At 42.6% G+C, this 8,217-nt stretch overlaps 1 pseudogene; it reads left to right on the top strand.

The window, feature by feature from the left end:
• The first annotated feature begins 2,079 nt into the window (after window positions 1-2,079).
• On the top strand, window positions 2,080-8,000 carry LOC115837987 (annotated as a pseudogene).
• The last annotated feature ends 217 nt before the right edge of the window (window positions 8,001-8,217 follow it).

Here is an 8,217-nt window from a genome sequence, read left to right as displayed (position 1 = left end):
TGAACACAGTATTTGGAGTGTTTATCCCTAGGAGAATAATATCCTTAAGATCAAAGGAACTGTAAAAACAAATCTTAACTTGTATCCAAAAGTCTTATTCAGTAATAATATTGGCATTGCTGTTTTGAAACTATTATATGATAATGTAGGTTAAAGTAAATGGAAATTATGTTAATAACTTTAGGAACCAAATTTTCAGTATAAAAGTAAAGATATATACATATAAAATCCAAAGATGTTAAATAAAGCCCTAAAATTTTAAAATTTAAATAAAATATATCAGTATAAATTCATGAGTTACTCTTCCCTTTCTAAAACAACAACAACAAAAACCCCTTACATATTTCTGTTTTTTTTTTTTTTTTTTTTTTAACTTGTCACTGATGAAGCTCAGACAATCCTTTACATATTTCTTAACTCTGTCCATGGAAAAGTCCTGGAAATGACTAACCCAGTAGTGTTTAGCAATCACATGTCCAGATTATGGTCTCTAAATATCATTTTCCACAAAATGAACCAGAGTTCCTTAGAGAAATAGCCAGTTCCAGGTCTGGAGCAGGACCTATGCAAGTTGGACATGTGAATTTTTGTTCTGCCAGAAAGCAAGAAAGCTATAAAAGATTAATGGGATCATGTCAAAAGGAGGTAGGAGCTAACACCATGGGCTTCCACTGGCAAAGAGGGGTCAACCTGAACAATAAAAAAGAATAATGATTGCAGTTTGATTGAAGCAAATCAATTATTGCCAAAGTGATACTGAGAAAACAACTTTTTGGTTGCTCCTGAACATCGATAAGGCACTAACTTATTCTGAAAATTTATAAGCAAAGAAATAAGCATTTACACTGCCTTATCGTGCCAACTGTATTTCGTGGTAAAAAGGTGATGAGGGAAAGTTCTTTGTAAAATAAATGAAGGAGGCTGGGTGTGGTGGCTCACAGCTGTAATCCCAGCACTTTGGGAGGCTAAGGTGAGCTGATCACTTGAGTCCAGGAGTTCTAGACCACTCTGGGCAATATGGCAAAACCCTGTCTCTACAAAAAATACAAAAAGGAGCTGGGTGTGTGGCATGCACCTGTAGTCCCAGCTACTCAGGAGGCTGATGTGGGAGGATCACCTGAGGCCAGGAGGTCGAGGCTGCAGTGGGCTGTGATTGCACCACTGCACTTTGGCCTGGTTTGCAGTGAGACCAGCCTGGCTGGAGTGAAACAGAGTGAGACCCTGTTTCAAGAAACAAGAAGAAGAAGAAGCAATAGTAGAATTATCACTATTTTGCTATCCCTAATGAAATAACACATCTAGGCAACAATCCTTGATGCTGCTAAAACCATTAGCTACAAAGCCAATGGGGAGAATGGGGGAGATCTAAGGGGGATGAACCAGGCTAACAGCACTTAAACCCACTGATCAATCTTAGCATCATTAGAAGTGAGGTATTCCAACATTATGCACCTCTTGATGGGATACGATAGTGAGTATGCAGCACCACCTATATTCTTAAAAAAACTTGAATTTGAATCTAGCTTGAATCTCTCTAGTGCTTACTACCAGTCTTCAGAAATATGGGGAATAGGAGAACAAGTGAAATGGCACTGCAAGGAAGCAACCAGCTAAATTCAGAGTGTGAAACTTTCTACAGGAGAAATGACCTAAGGTGGGGAAGGAGAGTTCTCTAGATTAAAAAAAAAAATGTAAGAGACATAGTCAATCAACTGCAATATGTGGACCATGTCTGTATCTTGATTCGAGGAAATTAACTATGAAAAGAAACTTTTGAGACAATTAGAAAATGTTTCTTTTCCTGGATGTTAGATGATATTCTTGCTAATTTTGTTAGGTGTGATAGCAGCATTGTGGTTATGTAAAAAGTATCTTCAATTGATAGAGATGTAATCTAACAGTAATGATGATTAAAATAATACACTATCTGGTTGAGGCTTTCGGGCTTGGATGGCTGGGCAGTGCAGCCTAGTGTCCACCTGCAGCTGCCTTCTGTGTCAGTCCTCTGCCCCGCCAAGGCTGTAGAGGTTGTCCGTGCAGGTAGCAGGATGCTCCAAGGAGCTGCGCACCGGCCACACCATGGTCCACCTCACTATTCTCTTCTGCAAGGCCTATCACGGGGGCCACTTAACCATCTGCCTTGCCCTGGGTGGCTGCACCAACCAGCCCTTCTACCGCATTGTGGCTGCTCACAAGTGTCCCAGGGATGGCCATTTTGTAGAGCAGCTGGGCGCCTGTGATCCATTGCCCAACAGTCATAGAGAAAAACTTGCTGTCCTCAAACTGGACTGGATCCATCATTGGATTGGCTGTGGGGCCCGCCTCTCTAAGCCTGTGGAAAAGCTAGTGGGTCTTGCTGGGTTCTTCCCTGTGCATCCTATGATGTTCACAAATGCTGTGAGACTATGAAGGAAACGGGCATCTGAAGTCCTCTTAGCTTCTCAGGAAACAGATGCAGAGGCTACACATACAGAGGCTACAGAAACACAAGTGAGCTGACTTCAGTGAACATAGCAGTGGGAACAGAGTCAAGGTCCTCTTAAAATACTGTGCAGAGATCTTAATTTTGTTAGATTCGGAGGTCAATAAATGGAGTGTCCTGAGTCACCCTTGCTCTTTTGGCCTGGCCTGCACAGCGCCCAGGGAGAGATTTGTTCTTGTGTGACACAAGGCTGGGGCTAGGTATTAATTAGCTTTTTTGGACTTTGTCTTGGGAAAGACAGTGGCTGCGGGCGGACTAGGCCTTTGAGTTGGGCTCTGGGTCTCTTGGACACTTTACAATCTACTGGTTTCCAATACTTACTGCTTCAAAGCCCCCAGCCAGACTGTTCATGTTCATATCTTCCATATCTTCATGTTCATCCCACACATGCAGGAACAATTCCCTTTCTTACTGATTTTGTAATTGGAGATTTATATTGTCTTGCTTAACACATATGATCAAATATACAAAAGGTAGATTTGTTATCAAAATTGCTTTTTGGCTGTAATAACCTACCTTTTAAGAATGAGAAAGTGCTGGGCTTAAGGGAATTCAGAATGAATCAAGATTGAACCATTCAAATGTGGCTGCAGTTTCTGCATGTATCATAGATGGAATCCTTCTGAGAATACTGGAATAGGGAATTATGACACCAAGCTAATTCAGCTGTGAACTTTATTCTTGTACTTTTCTTTCTTGCTGGTAATTTTATGGAGCAGGTAAAGAAAGCTGCTGCATGTTAGGATAAACTGTGTACCAATAATTTTGATGACCTATGATGAGTGATACATTTTACTTCTTGTATCTTTTCCTTCCTACCTTGATGCCAGTAATTTATAAGGGATCGGTGTAGTTCGAATGTATTTGAATAACTTCAGTATACTTTAGCTCTACTTTTTGATTTGATTCAAAGAACCATCCACTGGTCTCAAGTATTCCATGTGTTTTAAAAGCCTGAAGTCAGTGAGATGAAATTCAACATCAAGAATTTGAAGTAAAGTAACTTGAAAGATTGTAAAGAAAACATTGGGACAGTGGCTTATGCCTGTAATCTCAGCACTTTGGGAGGCTGAGGAAGAAGGATTGCTGGAAGCCAGAGTTCGAGACCAGCCTGGGCAACCAGCAAGACCCCGCTTCTACAAAATATTAAAAAAATTAACTGAGCATGGTGGTGCTTGCCTGTAGTTCCAGGTACTCAGGGGGCTGAGGCAGTAAGAACACTTGAGCTCAGGAGGCCTGGGTGACAGAGTAAGACCCTGTCTCAAAAAAAAAAAAAAAAAAGAAAACATTAGGTAGTGTTAGGTATTTTGGCTAGAGCATAATAATTAATTTGATTTTCTGGTTTTCAAAAATTTGAATTGCAATAAAAGGATATTTCAATGTGCTAAAAACTCATAATAATACACTGTCTGGGATTTGCTATAAAACAATCCAGAAAAGAGTGGGTAGATAAATGAGGTGGCAAAATATTAAAACAATCACTGAAGCTGGGTGGTAGGTACATGGGGATTTGTTCTATTGTTTTCTCAACTTTGGTGTATGTATGATCATTTGCATAATAGGTTTTATTGTTAAATTTTATTATTTTATTATTGAGATAAAATAAACTAAAATAGTGTTTTATAATTAGACAATTTGTGGCTCATTTTTATAGTTCCTTGATTGCAGGTTTTGATGCACAAAAATGTTTGGTTTACTTTGCTCTAAGACTTGGCCCAGATCTCAACACCTCCCTGAAATGAAGGGCGTTCCCTGACTGCCCTCCTCAGAAAGAATCTCCCTGCTATGAAGTTCCAGGAAGATCCTGGTCCTTGTGTCACTCTAGTATGTATCCAGTATAGCCTGGTACCGTCAGCTGGCTTTTTGTGCCCTGATGTCAGGACTTTCAAATCCAGCAGTCCTGGGTTTGATGCCTGAGTCAGCTGCTTATTGCTTGTGTGATGTTAGAGATATTCTTTAGCCTTGGTTGTTTCTCTGCAAATGGACATGGGATAGTGGTTGTTGTCAAGGACAATGAATAGTAGGTGTCATCTCTTCCTCTAAAATGTCAGGGTTGGTGTTGCAGGTTGCATTGTGTCTCATAACTTCATATGTTCAAGCCCTAACCCCCAGTACCTTAGAATGTGCCCTTATTTGGAAATGAGACCACTGCACATGTGCTAAGTTAAGATTATCCTGGAGTAGGGTGGGCTCTGATCCATATGACTGGTGTCCATCCATGTAAGGGGGGAAATTTGGACCCAGTTAGGTATACAGGGAAAATGCCATGTGAACAGGAAGGCGGCTGTCCATAAGCCACGGAGGGAGGCTTGGAATGAATCCTCCCCTCACAGTCCTCAGAAGGAACTGACCCTGCCAATGCCTTGATTTTGGAGGCCTTGGTCTGGAGGCCTATGAGATGATGCGTTTCTACTGTTTCAGCTGCCCAGTTTGTGGAACTTTGTTATGGCAGACCTAGAAAACTCACAGAGATGGGGTCCCTGCCTTCGTGTTCCCTTCAGCACCTGCTCAGTGCCTTCTTCTCATCCCAAAGGGAGGCCACAGCTGTTTTTCAGGATGTTGATGTCATTGATGACAAGGAAGAGCTTCAGAACTGGGCCGTGAGCCCCCATTACTGCGCTGCTGTCTGGGGTTCTCAGCTTGGCCACTCCTTTTTTGTCTGTCAGTATTACTCATGCATTAGGGTCAACTCCCTCTCACCCGTCACTCCATGTATTCACGTACACGTAGACACCATGCATGTACTCGTACACACGTACACATACCACACATGTACTCTCACACACATGTACACACACCATGCATGTATTCTCACATATGTACACGTATACACACATGCATGTACTCTCACACATATAGTCTCACCATGCATGTACTCACACATGTACACAGTCTTCATGCATGTACTCTCACATACACATACACACCATACATGTACTCTCATACAGGTACACACAGTCTCACCACATATGTACTTTCATACACATGTACACATACACAACATACATGTACTCACACACGTGCACACACTCACCACACATGTACTCTCACACACGTACACATACACACCATACATGTACTCATAGTCTCACCACACATGTACTGTCACACACATGTAAACACACACCATGCATGTACTCATGTACACATACAGACCATACGTGTACTCTCACACATACACATCATACATGCATGTGCACACAGGTACACATACATGCCACACACGTACTCACATACATGTACACACATACATATCATACATGTACTCATGTACACACATACATATGTACACACATACACATGATTTTGTTTCTACTACTCTAGAGCAACAATCTTGAACTATTTGCTAGAATGCTCCTGACCTAGTAAAATCTCAGGAAAGGCCAACAAGTCCTTACAAGTTGTAGAGAAATGATGTATTAACCTATTGGCCTAAACAAAATTCTGTGAGCCCAGTTGTACAAATGTCTGGAAGGTTAGGTCTGTGTGAGTTAATTCTGAGAAAAAAATGAATTCCTGGATTCTAGAAATTGATGTTACAGGGCTTGGGGCTGGTTGGGAGTGGAAGTCCCAGGAATGTCATCTTGGGGGCTCCAGATGGTTCCATTTCTCCAAGGGCCCTGACCCTGTGTCATTTGCTGTGTCCAGCCCCTCAGGGGTGACTTTGACTTGGCAGAGTTCTTTGTGGTGGCTTTGGCAGCAGTGGTTCTAACAAATTCAGCCTGATGGTTTGAGGGAGCTCTAGTTCCTGGGTCCATTCTAACTTCCTAACTGCAAATTCCTGGAGTGGCCTAACTAACTAAAGGAACCACTCCTAACTACAAATGAGACCTCAAGAACAGGAAGGGGTGCAGAAACCCAGCTCCAGGGTAATGGTGAGCAGGTAGGCACAGGGGTCTTCAATGCCTGTGTATGTGGTTTTTGGCCAGTGACCACAATCTCATCCCTGAAAGTTTTGGGAGACCAGTTTATGTTACCTTGAAGAACCAGGGATTTCTTGTAACTATGGAAACATAAATCTCGGGATTAAAGAGTCAGAGAGAAAACTGCTATTGTTGCCTTGACAACCCATAAAACCCCAAGTCTTTGTGGTTAGGAGTAGAGATAATGTGCCTTCAATCTTTTAAGCTAATTTACTTGTGGGAAGGAGAAGTGGAAGTGGGCTTGGGCACCCTGTGGAAGCAGATGCTGCCCTGACTGGGTGTGTGTGTGGGGGTCTTCCCAGGCCCACCCTGCTGAGTGGCAGGTGTCAAATTCTGCCTAATAAACGGCCAAGATGTCCTGGAGAGTCTGTACCAAAGGACTGGCTCTCATGTTCCAAGGAGGCCCTTGTTTCTTGACTCTGTAGGTCTGTAAATGGAATGACTTCCACTCCTGTATTGCAGAAGTATCTGTTGTGAGCTGTTTTTGGAGGGGATGTGGCTACCTGAAGGGAGCCGAAATCTTTTGTTACTGGGACAGATACTCAAAAGCCCTTTCCCTCTCCAAGTTCCTGCCCCTCACTTTTTGTAAGAAAGGCTGGGAATTTAAGGTGTGCAGCTTCAGATGAAGCTAAGGGTTCTGAATGCATCACACAGCGTCTGCACCTGAGGCACTGTCACCCTTGAACCTGCTGATAAATGCCCGTAAGCACTCGGGGCCACATTTAGGTTTCATTTCTATGTTCCATCAAGAGATTATTTTTTCTTCTTTAATATCCTCAGCGGATATTGTGCCTCAACGTGGCATAAAAATTTCTGAGTTGATGTCCAGATGAAATCTGCATGGAGAGTGTCCTCATGGCAACTCTGGGGGACCGGCGAGAGGCTTCCTGTTCCAACTAGAGAACAATGACATTGCGTCTTCTTGAGGCTGAATTGCCAGCTCTCTTTGTTGGGGAAGATAGCAGCGATAGATGAAAGGAAAATTGGAGGAAAGGCTTTTTGAAAATCATTACATTGCCAAGTGTGGGATTTTGGATCCCTATTCAGTGGAGAGAACATTGAGTAAAATGAGAAAACAGCACACACAGAAATGCCTGTGATGTGGCTGTTGAGAGGAGCAGGTGGAGCGATTCCTACCCACCCTACCACGATCCTGGCCCTGTCTCCACAAGAGGTACGTTTCAATAGTTATCCGAATGTAATACATTCATATAGAGAGAATGACGTGTTCAGAAACCTGGAGAAGGTAACCAAATGGCCGCTCCTCTTTGATGTGCTGAGGGTTGGTCTTCTAGCCCAACCCTAGCTTTCTCCCCATGATCTGAGAAAATGGCTTCCCCCTCTTGGGGATATTTCAGGAAAGCTCAGTGTGGAGAATTCGGGATTACACAAATTTATCAATCCAAGGACTCCTCATTAAAGCACCAAAGGAGCCTTTTAGGGGAGATTTCACTGATTCAGCAGTTACTGGCTGCAACCTGCTCTGTTGGAAACACAGTGCTGGGGATGTGGCCAGGGACAACGCAGGTCCCCATCCTGGGGGAGCTTCAGCTTGGAAAGTAAATATTCTTGACTGTGCTACAACCGTGATTTAATTCCCAAATGTGGACATTTCACAAATGTATTATAAGATGTGAAGTGTACCTTTATCACAGAACAAACAAGAAGAAGCCAACGAAGCCCGTGGGGCTACAGAGCTTTAAACTAGATTAAAAGCAATTATTTACTGAAATAGCCAATAACACACTCCCTGACCTACAAGGTGCCCGAGCCTCCTTTTCTTTTATTGGTTCAATTTCTTCATATTAAATG

The sequence above is a fragment of the Nomascus leucogenys genome, chromosome 13, assembly GCF_006542625.1.
Source record: "Nomascus leucogenys isolate Asia chromosome 13, Asia_NLE_v1, whole genome shotgun sequence".
NCBI classification, from domain to species: domain Eukaryota; kingdom Metazoa; phylum Chordata; class Mammalia; order Primates; family Hylobatidae; genus Nomascus; species Nomascus leucogenys.
Note: the sequence above shows the minus strand (reverse complement) of the source record. Positions and strands in the feature narration are given on the sequence as shown.